Raw genomic sequence first — 13,023 nt, 5'->3', positions numbered from 1 at the left:
AAATTAAACTCCCAGTTAGGAAATGGCAGATACAAAATTGGAACATGGAGCCCTATTTAATCTTTATTGGGCACATATTGGAGAATAGTGTCTTTAATTTAATATCCACACTTCATCACTCCTTAAGTATTTAAGGCTAAGAGAAATTATTTGATCATTCAGTATATAAATGACTGACATTTCATCATTATTCTTGGACTGAGCCCAAAAATCTCACACTTTACAGAGCCATCAGTCCTGGAAAATGTGTTCCTGAAGACAATCACAGAATCACCTCCACATCAACTGAACCATGGCACAAAGTGCCCCATCCAGCTGTTCCTTCAACACTTCCAGGCATGGTGACTCCACCACCTCCCTGGGCAGCCCCTTCCAACGCCCAACAACCCCTTCTATGAAGAAATTCTTGATGATGTCAACCTCAACCTCCCCTGGCACAGCTTGAGGTCATTTCCTCTTATCCTACCATTGGTTATCTGGGAGAAGAGACTGACCCCTGTTGGGAAGAATAAGGATTTGACAGGAAGATCTCACAAATGTATGTATACCAGAAAGATCTTTGAACACAGAATCAGAAGAAGGAATAAAAATGATAGTAAGTTTTGATATAGAAAAAAAGAATTACTGAGCCAGTCTTACTGAGTAAGTAAGAAGGCAAAGAGCAAGTGAGTTGGAAGTGGCTTTTAGGACTCTGAGCAAACAAACAGATGTTTTTACCAAGCAAAAGGATTTTCACAGGCAAACAAGAAAACCAACATCACAAATAGAAAGAAAGATCTTAAAATTTTCCACTGCAAGAGAACTGAAAAACAACTTCTAGCTTAAACTGTAATATACTAACCTTGAGTGACTGGAAAATAGTAACATGGATATGGTAATGTTAGTAGTTATATAGGTTATGGGTAATAGTAAAGGTATTGATTGGTTGTTATGCAGCAAGATGCACAGCAGAGAAAGAAAAATAATGCTTTGTAACATGAATGGAACAGAGCTTCAGAACACAGAGCTTGCCTATAGCCAGCAGCCAGAGGCTCACCCACAAGCCACAACTGCTGTAACCTCATCTGTGCAATAAACAGCATCTGAAGAGCCCTCTGAAGTCTCCATCTCTGTCTGGCTCTTTACAACCCCAAACCAGCTCCTTTCAGGGAGGTGCAAGCATGAGTTCTCATGGGATGGGTACCATACCCTTGGACAGGTGTTCCAATGGCTAATCCCTCTAAACAGAAGGCCTAGTTTACACTCTGTGCTTTCAGATTGCAGGGGCTGGTTCCTATACTTTTCTCAGAAAAGCACCCAGTTTCCCCTGCTCAGTTATCAAGTCCACTCAAACTATTTTTCTGAAAAATTAAGCAGCTAGAGATCCTTAAATCTTACACTCTAAAGCATTAAAAAGGAAAAAAAAAAATCATTGTTGCACCCCTCTCCTCATCTCCAAGTATTAATCCCTTTAGGAAGAGAGGTACCAAAGCAGTGTGCCCACTTCAGCAGCAGCCTCAGCCCTGTTAAACCACTGCTGTTTAACAGCCACAGAACATAGAAGTCCTTCCAGAACACAAAACGATTTTTTTCATTTAATGAGCTGTCCTTTCCATCCAGTAGATACTGCTGTTTCTTTTCACTCTTTGGCCAGCTCTTCACTGCTCTGTGCAACTCTGTTCTGTCCCAGAGCACCCTGGAGAAGAGCAGGTCTGCTGCTATGCAGAGGAGCAGCTCCTGGTCAAGGGCTGAAGCCTGGTGTCAATCACACCTTCTGATGAAATATCCCTTTTGGAGGGAAATGAAGGAGGGACAAGCATGATCTAAACCAGACAGCAGAAAAGTAACAGCAGCCAAATCTAGAGTACAAGGATTCCTTAGACGGCATGGGGTCAAATTAGCATGATTTGAGTGACCTGCCAAGACATACATGTATCTGCAGCAAGACTTGCCCTGCACAAGGCTGAGGTTGTGCCTGTAAGACACTTGCTGGTTTCCTTTAGGAAGCATCCAGATTTTACCACAATGCAGTGCCTGTATCCCTATTCCTTATCTTCACTCCTGCAGAAACCAGAGCGGTCACCGTGGCACAGTGTGAGATATGTAGGCTAACACCAACTAGGGATTCATTTGTGTATAATCCCTTTCTGTTAGACAGGTGTGTATAAAAAGCTTCATTCACTGCTATTCTGATCTTGTCAGAAGCTCTCATGTGCACAAACCTCTATCTCCTAAGTGTAAGGAAAGCTGGATTCATAGTAATTGTTCTGTATGTGCTTATTATTCAGACTGTATTAATGAATATTTTAACTGGAGATTAGGCTGAGGTGTGATTTCCACAAGATAAGAAATAGATTTGCCATGCTCTATTTTATCATTGTAATGGAAGTGTGCCCCACAATACTATATACTTAATTCTTTCATTCAAACTCTCTGGATGACACAGGGTTACAAAATCTCACTTTGAGAAAGTTGTGGACTTGCTGGAAAACCTCCAAAAAATCAGAGGCTTAGAAAATATGGCCTGTGAGGAAAGATTGAGAATTGGGTTGTTAAACCTTGAGATAGGAGAGCAGAAATGACATAACTTTACACAGAGTAGTGCAGCATCTAGGAAACTAATAACATGTGGATAGGATAAAGAGTTAGTTTAAAAGCAGAAGTTAAACACTGAGTTAAGTCTAATGACTTCATGGTCAGGACAGCAAAGCACTGGAATAAGTGATGAGTTTGGGGAGCCTTTTCCCATGGAGAAACTACAAACAGGTCTCACACACACAGGTTGGCAGAGATGGTAACAATTTCCCGAGAAATGAAGTATCTGGCAACTCCTCTTTTCTGTGACATGAAGTTTCTAAGTTGTTGTTATGTATGTTTATACAGAATTATCAAGGAAAGGGCCAGAACAGGTGATTCCTGGGGAGCAGAATGAATTTTTATTTGTCCTCCATAGTTGCAAAATCTCCTGAACTGGTTGGGTATTACTTGAAGCTTTAGAATCCAGCTGGTTCTACAGAAATAAAGCTAAAGCTACAAAGCTAAAGAATATTTTACAATTTCAGACCCCAAATTCTGTCAATTGACTACCAGAAGTGATAGAATTTGATTCTTGCAATGGGAAGAAATAAATCTTGCCAAAGTAATGCCATGAACACTGTCAGCTGGTAAGAAGAGTGACCTTTTTCTACCTTTATAGCTGGAGACAGTTACTGTTCCTGACAACATGCAGACAAGGAAGGTGGGACAACTGAGAGTGTGAAGTGAAGAGGGAACAGCTTTGCTGCAGGCAAGAAAGGTGCAGCTAGAATTAGAAAGAGCTCACACTTTGGTCGATAAAGCCATGAAAAAACCTTGTGAAATATGGCCTGGGGATGGCCTTGAAGGACCTTTGTAACACAAAATGAACCTTCCACCAGCAGACAGCTGGGTGTGAAGGAGATCTAGATGGGACACTAAAAAACTGGTTGGTGTACATATGGAGGAAGATGTGTATTTCTGAGGGAGAGAATTCAGGCCCATGATTATCCCTTAGGTTGCCCTCCAAGGGAGGGGAAGGGCAGCACACACATAAATGGGGTGTGTGGGTATAGAAAGGTGCAGTGTAATGCATACCATGCTCCCTTCCCTGATTTATCAGCATGTATCCCATGTGCAGCTTCAATAAACCAGTACTTGAATCCTTACAAGTGTGAAAGGAACAGTGAAAAGAGGAAGCTCATACACTTCCAAATTCTACCAAATTTCTTATGATCAGGCTGAAGAGCTCATGAAGCCTGGCTGCTTTGGCAGGACATCTGCAAAGAGGCACTGAGCATATGGATGGCTCAGCTGCAGAGCCAGTGCCTGGTTTAGAGCACAGGGAAAGCCTGCAGGCTGTGCCCCTGGCAAGGTGGTTGCTGCTTACTGTTCTCTCTTTCCATTCAATCTTACAACAAACAACTTCAGAAGGAAGCCTTCCCTTACCTGGAGCAGAACCCAAAGCAAAGTGACCATAGAGTTAATATACTAAGCTAAAAAGTACTGAAAAACAAGAATTCATGTGTGAGACCGAGTAGTAAAGCCAAATGACCAAGTTATGAGGGTGTCAGAACAAGCAACTAAAACAACTTTAGTGTCAGTATAAGCACTGTGGGTACAGGATGCACACTGTAATAGAGGAATGTTCCCAGTACAGCCCTGGCACTGCTGGCACAGGTACAAGAAAGCACAGCCCTGAATTTGTGCTGTCTGCAGCTGAGACAATTTGTAAAGTCTTGTTTGGACAAAATTTCAGAACACAGCATATTATGTCTACATGTCCTATTCTTACCTCTTTAGTACCCTGTTCTTGAGGAAAGACATGACATTAACACAACTGGAAAAGAACAAGTTTTGCCTTACCTTTGTCAAAAGGCTGTTGGGGAGAAAAGAGAATGAAAAATAACAAACAAAATGTAAGGAGTGTTGCTCCCACTCCTTTTACCAGGCACAGCCCAAACCCTGAGAAGAAATCGAGCATCCTTCCACTAACTTCAAAGAGATGCTCTTTCCACCCCCCTCCCGGTGGCAAGCACGCCGTGCTCTGTGTCGCCACACAGCGGCACTCTGCCCACACATTTCCCAGAGGGAAACCTGCAGCTTTTTTCCCCATTACTAAGATACCCACGAGCTTTTGTGCTCACTGCTGAGCAGGCAGGGCTCTCAGAAACTACCAGTCACTGCAACACACAACGTGGAACCCGCAGAGATGGTCAAGCACCTGCTTTGACAGCACAAGCATTAGCTGATTACAAGCTGTTAGAAACCAAGCACTAGGAAAATCTGATTTGAAAACTGCTGGGAAATCTATTTTTAGGATCTTTTTTCCTTCCTTTTCTGCATGCTTCAATTGCACTTCAAAATTCTGGTAATACCATTTTGAGATCTCAGGTACTTCACACCACTTCTCTCCCCCGTAATTCCAGCAGCACCACTCTAAACTCTGGTTAGACTAATTATTCTCCATAACTTCCCTACAGGAAGTCCCAAGGACACACAAGCAGGTACATATCCACCAAAACATCTCTGTGCTAGACATACATGGATTTCGTAAAGGTGACAATAGTGTGCTGATAGGACTGTGCCAGAGAAACAGTACTGAGTAAGGGGGAGTGACAAAAGTAGAAAGTAGTAGGATAAGAGCTGTTTATACAGGCTTTCCTGCTAAGGGCTGATTTTTCTCCTTAAGTCCAGGGCCAAATGCAAGACTTAATCTTCATGATCTAAACATGACACACACCTTGCACAGAGACAAGATGCAGAGCTCATGTCTGCAATGATGCAGGTAAAGGAGAGGAAGCCTACAAGACAGGAAAGTCCTGTTCAGCCCCCCTGGTGACCTTTGGATGGGGCCATGTGCTAATGCAGGTGAGGGCTGGCCTGCTATGGTAGAACATTGTCCACCCCAACACTTCTCCAGGTTCTTTAAGCCACAGATTGATGGGGATTTGCAGATAAATTCAGTATATTTAGCATCTAGTAAGACTATGCAGGTGCTCTGCAGCGCACACTGAGCCCTGCCCCTTCTAACTCCCCATTCTCACTTCCCCCCTTCCCCAGCTCTTATGGAAGGCCCTGTGCTGTGGGGACAGAGATGACACAGGGCAGTCTGTGAGCAATGGTGCAAACACAGCAATCAAGCGTGCCACACCTCCAAAGCAAAGGGAAGAGAAGCCACCAGAAAGGTTCTTAGCAATTTCCAGCTATTTCCAGCCAGTCTCCACCTTTGCAGCTGCCAGTTGTGATGAGCCAGGCTGGCTGCCAGTTACCCAAGCAGAAGAATCCCAGATGCCTACAGAGATCAAAAAGATTATCATGCACGTATGGCATAAATACCAGTGAGTGATTCATCTGGGTGAGGAAACTCCCTCCACAGCCAACCCTCGATTTGGAGGCTGGGCCAGCATAATGAATGAATAAATTATCACACAACATTTTACCTAGGGGGACTTTCTCTTCCCTTTTCAGCAAAAAAGATCAGATAGGAAAGCAGTATTCCTCAGGAGAGATGATTCTGCTTTACATGAGAAAAATCACCCTTCAACAGAAGAGGTAAGAATATCCAAGAGGGCTCATGCAAAGGCTTTCTTGGCAAACCCCTTGTTCCTGTGCAGGGGAAGGCAGTCAACAGCTCTTCCACCTTTCCTATACTTCTCAGACATGCCTCCTCCAAGCTGAGGACAATTTCTCATTCAATCCTATACAGAAGTTGCTATTGGAATTTTTCCATGTCTAGTATACTCCTTGAATATGAAGAAAGCAGAACCACATGTTGTATTCAAGGTAAAAGCACATCAGGTTTTTTTTAAATTAAAAACAAAAAAGCCAACAAAAACAAGACTAAAACCAAACACCACCACTCTCTCCAGAACCATGCAACAGTGTTTTCCTGGTTTGGTTTTTTTTTCCTTAGCTCCTACTATATGATTCATCTTACTCTTAAGCTCAATCTGATGCTTTCACAAGGTTTTATGACATAACCCCAAGATCTTGGTCAACTCAAAGCCCATGATTTTAGATACACAACAATCCCTATTTCTCTGCATACCTCATTTCACATTGATTTACTTGACATTTCATCCATCATTTCACTGGCCAGCTGTTCAATCTCAGGATTTTTCAACAATACTTCACTGTTAACCATCATCTTTGCTGTCGTGAAAAGTTTTATTTTAACAGGCTAGTTTGAAGTCTCATTCTCCCTGTTTTCAATGGTCATTCCTGACTAGGTTCAGCATTAGAAATTCCAACACTGAACTGTGAAACCCCCTGGTAGCCTTCTCCCACCTTGCTTCTGATCTCTTGGCCAATTATTTGTACATCTCAGAACCTTCTCTCCTTTTCAGTGTCCGCACACCTTCCCAATAAGTTATCCTAAACTTTGTCAAAAGTCTTACTAGAAATCTAGTACCAGCTCTTTCACTCTTACCTACACTTTTCCAGGAACTTCAAGAGATCTGCAAGACAAACATCCTGCCTTGATATAAAACACATTGACTTTTCCCAAATTGATTGTGTTTCTCATTGTCAAACATGTTTTTATCTATTACAGTTTTTACTAGTTTACATACTACAGATGCCAGGCTCACAAGCTTTATTTCCTGGATTCTCCCAAACCTTTTTTTAAAGATTAATGTTATATTTACCCACTCTCCATGCTTCAGGCGCAAAGAAATTTTTAAAAGTAATGTTACACAGTGCCTTTGGCAACACAGCTATTTCATACTTGAGCTCCTCAGACCTCAGGTGAAGCCTTCCAGTGCTGGCAATCTGTTAGCATTCACAGCTGCTCAAATGTTGGATTCTGGATCCAAATCAGAAACCAAATCAGCCAGCATTTTACGTTCTGTGGTGAAGTGGGGGAGCAAGAAGGCGCTATCAACACCCTCAGAATGAAAGGAGGCTTAGTGAGACCTGGGTATAAAGCCCCACACAGATCCCCCTACACAAAGCCCTGTGTGGGAGGATGGACTCATTATAAATGAGGTACAGTGATCACTGCACTCAACACCCAGCAGCAGAACCTCATGGCACCTGCCCAGCTCTGATCTACAGCAGGCCTTGGTGCTCCCCCATCACAGAGCAGCAGCAGCCACAAAAGGGTTGTGTATTCAAGGAATTTAATTGTCCAGCCATTTGACCAAATGAAGCAGGGAGTAAGTGGGTGGTTATCTCAGAACAGACACATTATCACCCACCTCAACCCCTACAGCCTGATCGATATGATCAAAAGGGCCCAGGTGTGGTCCTTGCCAGCCATCACACCAAAGTGCTAAAACATATGGGCAAAGGTAACACTTTTGATGGAAGAAAAGGGAGAAGTCAAAAGTTGTGCTTAAGTCTTCATGTTATTAGGGGCTGAAAGAGGTGTTACTCCACTGAAAAAATGCAGATGGGAAGATGACTTCAACTTGTGTGCCAAGACAATTGGTGCCGAAGTCGTGATCAAGATAGAGCTTCACTTGCATTCCCCACCCCTGCAACACCCTCAGATACAGCCTTGATCAGGACAGACAGCAGCACAGTCCAGTAGTACAGGCACAGCCAGTTACCTTCAAGCAGACACTTAATAAAGGGGATAGAATAAGGTTAAAAAATAAAGTCTCACTGTACTGCACTCCTCTGCCATGAGTGGCACCCTCAGCTTTGCTGACCTCCCAGGAGCACACAGCTGCTTGGGGTCCAAGGCCTCACTTCACACCCCAAGACTTCCAGGATGAGTCTCCTGGGCTGCACAGAACAAGCAGGGGAAGGGCACAGATCAAGTGCAAGGCAACTGCAGAAGGATGCACAATAGGTTTTAACTCATACCTCAAAATAGATGTTGTACTTTGGTTATACTCATGATTGTTGCAAATTCAGGTGCCAAAAGATGGCTGTAGTTAGAATATTTACTTGTATTTCAGCTTGACTGAAAATGTAGTAAAACCTCCAGGTTGTATGAAGACAATTTCAGCAACACACCTTGGCCTTGAAAAGAAACACACTTGAAGAGCTGCAAATGAGATTGGACCCAGGTCCCTGTACTATGATTTACTTTGCCATCTGCCCAGGACATTCCCCCAGGTTGCTGCCTTTGCCCAAGTGCAGGTCTCCAGTGCTGGTGCCATGTCACCCCTGAGAGAAGGGACCTCTCATGCTGCAGGAGGCCCCTGCATCCAGCTACTCTACCTCCATGCCTCTGTAAGATCGCCCTGTCTCCCATCCCTGTCCTCATTCCTAATGTATTTTATGAATTCTCCACAAGCCTCCCCTTTTTCACACCAGAGGTTCTGGGAATTCAGCATTCTTCCAAAGGAATCTATTTGCCCCATCTCTCCAACAAATGCGTATCATGTGTATCCCCTCATTCCTTTGTCTAAGCACACTGTTTTCCCCCTGTTTCTTTGCCAGGGCTTTGATTTCCTCTCTTTCCAAGGACTTCACATGTCATGCATTTCATTGTTTTTAATCTCTGTGATGGGATCACAACTGCTGGGGAAGTCGTGCATCTTTTCCCCTCTTCTAATCTTAAACAAAATCAGTGGTTTTCTATCCAGAAATCAGTCCTGAATATTACAGCTGATAGATGCAGCAGCCACTGGCACCTTGTCACATGCAGATAATGCAGACAGGCAAGTTCTTACTCTTTCACCTTGCTTCTCTAATGGGCAGATCAAAAACACTAACTGTGTGACAGAAATGAAAATAAAGTATCTAGGTTCCTCAAGATGTATTCATTAACCAGGTGCTAGGTTTGCCAGGGATTTCAGTGGCTTGGGGTTTGAGATACAGGCTTTGAATTTTGATAACAGTGGTGCCACTTCAATTGAGGCAGAATTCAGATTCCACAGATATGAAAAGTGTTCATTAAGAAGAAAAGGGAAGGGAACTAAAAGAACAACCCTGCAGGAAAAAAAAAATAAAAAAAATCAATCTATTTTAAAGCATCAGCTCAGGCACAGCAGGAAATGAAGTCCTCAATCTGTTATCTGGCTGTGGACTCCACTACCCCAGGAAGAAAGGAGAGGCCAAGGCATGGAGCACAATGACCTCTGTATGCTTTAAGTGCCCATGGATTAGTCTGAAATAAAGTAGTTCTGATTTTGTAAAGTCTTGTGCTAGCAACAAGCTTGAATAAAAAAGTTTTGCAGACTGCTTGAAAGTTGAGGAAAACAGGCAAATGTGTTTGACAAACCAACCTGTTTTCCTTACAATTATCTCCAGTTTCTGGAGAGTTTGGTTTATTAGAAAGCTAGCAGCATCTGTCTCCTTGGAATCAAGTTCATCTCTTACTTCTGCAGTATTCACTTGGCTAACCTTGGCAGCTTTTAAAGCCTGATGTCTGCTATCCTACAGGCCACCAGGAGACAGGAAAGGTTCATTTAAAGGAGAGGTGATCAAACAGAGAGGGGCAGAAGAGAGCTGACAAGCACCAGCCACACATGTGGGAGCCCATCTAAAATTTCAAACCCTATTCTAAAGGAAATCAGGCTTGGGATTCATTTGCAAGGGAACAATTTGCTTTTCTAATCTGGCCCTCCATCCCTATAGCACACCTGTGACGTGATCTCCTCCTCCTCATCTGTCTCTCATTCCTGATCCAAGCCTTCCTCCTGCCCACACAATGCTGCACCATCCCACTTTCTCTCCTGGTTCCCACCTGTGCCAAGCAAGCCCAGGCAGAGGCACTTGCTGTGACTCCTCATTACTGCTCAGATTTTTCCATTGCCCTCTGCAGCCCTCATGGTTATTATACTCTCATCGCCTGGGCAAGTGAGCTCAATCTTCGCTTTTCTGATTTTCTATTGTCTGTTTATTAGATGGGCTCTTTGTGAACTCAGCAGTTCACACTCTCCTGTGGTGCCAAGTGTAAAATTAATATTGACTAAAAAATCTGGGCACTTCTTTCTGGCCAGAAAGGAGACATTTCAAATTAATGGCAATGTTATAGTGTTTCACACCCACTGCCATCCTTCTGAACCCTCCAACTCTTGCTGCTCTTTCTAACTGTAGGCATTAACTCTTAATGGGCCCTGTGTGCTCTGGGCAGATGGGTGCCTCCCTCAGCCAGCCCAGTGCCCACATCCAGGGCTCACTGGTCTCCTCTCAGGCAGCCAGCAGAAGTGATGGTGTATGAAACAGCTGCCTAGTCCTGCTCACTCCTTCAGAGACAAGCAAAGCCACTGCCCCTTCCTTTATGGAACACCCTAACAGCCTAAGGGGGTTTGACTGAGGGCTCTGCTGGCACCCAGGGACACAGCCCAAGCCCTACTATCCACCTTGATGCTGCTGAGCTCCCAGGCTGAGCTGCCACAAGTGTCTCAGAGCATGGAGATGGTTCTGCCTCCATGGCTTCAGTTCAGCTCTCTGGCAAAGAGGTGACTGCCAGTGACTGAGGGGACAATTAGTGACAAATCTGGGAGGCTATTTACCCTCACACAACAGTAGCTACCTGTTCCACAGCTGAGACCACAAGGACTTTTGCTAAGTATTATCAAATAGCCCCTGAAGAGATGATAACTTCTGCCAGCTCAGAAAGTTCTGAGAGGAGAAATTCCCTATCAGCCAAGCATGGGTCATGACTCATGGTGGGGAAACCTATGCCAGAAAGTTCAGTTCCTGTGTCTCCAGGCATTGCCCTGTTTCCATAAGGAACTGCCAGGATTTTCTAACTGGTGTATCCCCACAGGCAGTTCTGGCCAAGTAATAGATTTGGGGTTTGTTCTTGTGGATCAAAATCCCCCAAGGAGGTCAGTAAACGCAGTCCAGAGAGGACAAGAAGATTAGAGAGATGCTGAACATGCAGTTACAACTTCAGGCAAAAGGAACCTTGCTCTGATGTCCTTTGAACATCCTAACCCTTTATAGCCAAGGGCTCTTAAACATACAATGCAATTATACCAATGTAACACCATTACTATTATTACTTCTGTGCACCTGCATGGCAAGTCTAAGAGTTCAGACCATTGTGTTGCCAACATGAATCATTTGAGAGACACCGAACAACAAACAATTTATTTGTTCCTGTTTTTCTCACTTTCATTAACTGTCCCTACCCAGACCATGCCTGCTACAGAAGGCTCCAGTATCACTGCTCTTACTTCCAAAATGGAGATAATACAGAATAAACTGTTCTCCAGTGGAACCAAATTAACGACAGAGGTCTGATATGAATCTCTCCTGCTCACCTTAGACATGTTGTAGACTTCTGACCCTGTTACAAATGTAGGAATGGTGGAATATCATTACACATAGGAGAGAACCAAGGCACAGCAAAGTCACATCACATGCCACTGGATGGCCAGGAACTGAGCTCCCACCTCCAGCCATGACTGATAAAGCATTTCCTTTTTTAAACAGAAAGAACACATGGTCTCTAATGCTTCACCTGTGGATGCTTAAAATAATTGGATCTGGACAGATTAAAGACAAATGGCAATTACTCAGATGAATATAGCGTACTATATGGAGCTGTGAAAGCTGCCAAAAATACTTGATTTTCAGATTATACCAGCCATAAAAAAATACAGATGACAGAACACTGTCAGGAGAGGACAGCAAACACTTTCCAAATGAAGTGTCAGATCAAGCACTAACAAAACTGTGCACCTGCTAAGCAGGGCCATGTGCACTGAACCCCCTGCCCAGCAGAGCTGAGCTGCAGGTGTACAACCACAGCTCACAGCCAGCACAAGGCTTTGCAGCAGCACAGATCCACACGGGATTTTGTCCTTCCCTTCCCACAAAGGTGCAAAATTTCCAAGTGTGCAATTGAATCAGCTTTCCTCACACCACAAGTAACAGGCAAGACCAACAATGACAGGTTTTGAAATTCTCATCCTCTGGCTCACAGGAGGATCTATTATAGTGAAGGCACAGAGAGATAAAAGCCTTCATGTCATATGAAGAATTTCACTTTACAAAAGCAAGAATTAAAAACCTTGTTCTCAGAAAAAAGATAGCAGGTTCTTCTTTGTCTTGCAAGATCTTTACAAAAAAGGAAAAACCATGCACTCCAAGCTCTCCACCTCTTAAGATAAATCAACTTAAGAGGCATATTCTTCTCCTGTGTGGTCCTGTACAAACTACAAATCATATTGGCAAATTGGTGGCAGATCAGATGAGGACAGGCTGGCAACAGCTAGCCAGGGTGCAGCCCTTGTGGAACAAGCAAATCACCCCTGCTGCACACCTGACAAAAACCTTTCCTTAATCCTTCATGTCTGTGCTTAAAAGAGCAGGAAAGTGCAGCTTTGAGAAGACAGGCCCAGCCCTCATGCTGGAAAAAACACACATGTCAGTCTTCACATGGAATCTGTGAATAGCCTCCAGGAGCATCAACCAGAGCAGGAACAGGAGCTCCTGAAACATGGCTGAAACATGTTGTTTGTACTGAAATATACCTTACAATATATCAATATCCCTTCTTCAGATGAAGCCAAAAAGGTAAGGAACATAGTACCTGCGCTTGGTATGACTACCTCCACTTGATATCAACAGCTGAGACTTCACATTATTTCATTTGCTGATACTTGCCTCAGTTTT

This window comes from Catharus ustulatus, chromosome 13 (assembly GCF_009819885.2).
Source record: "Catharus ustulatus isolate bCatUst1 chromosome 13, bCatUst1.pri.v2, whole genome shotgun sequence".
Classification (NCBI taxonomy): Eukaryota; Metazoa; Chordata; class Aves; order Passeriformes; family Turdidae; genus Catharus; species Catharus ustulatus.
Note: the sequence above shows the minus strand (reverse complement) of the source record.